Source organism: Galeopterus variegatus, unplaced genomic scaffold (assembly GCF_000696425.1).
Source record: "Galeopterus variegatus unplaced genomic scaffold, G_variegatus-3.0.2 Scaffold423, whole genome shotgun sequence".
NCBI classification, from domain to species: Eukaryota; Metazoa; Chordata; class Mammalia; order Dermoptera; family Cynocephalidae; genus Galeopterus; species Galeopterus variegatus.
The window spans coordinates 655,346-656,544 of record NW_007726534.1 but is presented as its reverse complement, the minus strand read 5'-3'; the positions used below and the strand labels follow the sequence as shown (position 1 = coordinate 656,544).

Sequence of the window (1,199 nt, the reverse complement as noted above, 5' to 3'; positions counted from 1 at the left end):
AGACAAGATAATCGGATTGCTGTATACAAGTGAGGAATTATAGTGAAACCTCATGGTTTGTCAAATAGATTGCTTTCCTCCATATCATCTCAGTTTTCCAAAGCTTCATGGTGAATCTATAAGGTGAGTAGGATAGGTGGGGTTATTCACATTTTATAGACAGGGCAATTTGAGGCTCAGAGAGATTAAATGACTTCTCCAAGTTCACCTAGAAAAATAACTTTATTTTATTTTATTTGGCGGCTGGCCAGTACGGGGATCTGAACCCCTGACCTTAGTGTTAGCAACACTGCGCTCTAACCAACTGAGCTAACTGGCCGGCCCCTCACTTGGAAAAATAAAGAGTGGCAGAGCCTGGAACTTGTTCTCTTCTTTTGACTCTGACCCTTACTCTGTGATTGCTGTACATGATACATCCTCCCTCAATCGGAATGAGCTGCCAAAAGAAAAAAATATGACAGCAGTGGTTTGAACTGTTAGTAAACAACCAAGTCCTCTAACCTAGGAAGGTTTTAGCTGATTGAAATTCTCATTCTATTCTTCCAATTTATGTAAGGGAGGAGGATAAAGAACGGTGTGTTTGGACTTGCAACAAACTGATTCCTTTAGCTGAAGCTCTGAAGATACACGGTTGCATTGCCAGTTTGGCACAAGGAAATAAACTCTCAAGTAGAAATATTTACTGAGTTTCTAGTACACCTTAATGTTCCAGACCCCAGGAAGGATTCATCATGAGTCAGGGAATGTTAGGGCTCCAAGATCCATTCATTCTCAGGCTTAAAAGCTGAGTTTATCCAGTCAATTGATAGAACAACTCTGTATGCACTTACTGAGCTCCTGCTGTGTACTAGGAACAATAATAGGCACCGGGAAATGTCCTGCTTAGGAGTCTAATGATCTGGTTGGGAAGAGACACACAAATAATTACATTACAGTATAAGAAGTGCTATGATAGAGAGATTTAAAGAGCACTGAACAGGATATCATTAGTTCTGCTCAGGTCAAGCATGGAGGGAGTGAATGGAGAAAACCTAACAGTAAAGATGATGATTGGTTTGTGCCTCACAGGATGGGTCAGATCTTTAGACAGAAAGGGAATGGGGGCCGGCCCGGTGGCGCACTGCTATAGTGCGCCGCTTGGGAAGTGTGGTGGCGCTCCCGCCGAGGGTTCGGATCCCACATACAGACCGGTTCCCGCT

At 43.2% G+C, this 1,199-nt stretch overlaps 1 non-coding gene across 1 annotated transcript; it reads right to left on the bottom strand.

The window, feature by feature from the left end:
- Nucleotides 1-244: 244 nt before the first annotated feature.
- On the bottom strand, nt 245-319 carry TRNAS-GCU. Its single transcript has one exon. It is a non-coding gene; the product is annotated as a tRNA-Ser (tRNA).
- Nucleotides 320-1,199: the final 880 nt, after the last annotated feature.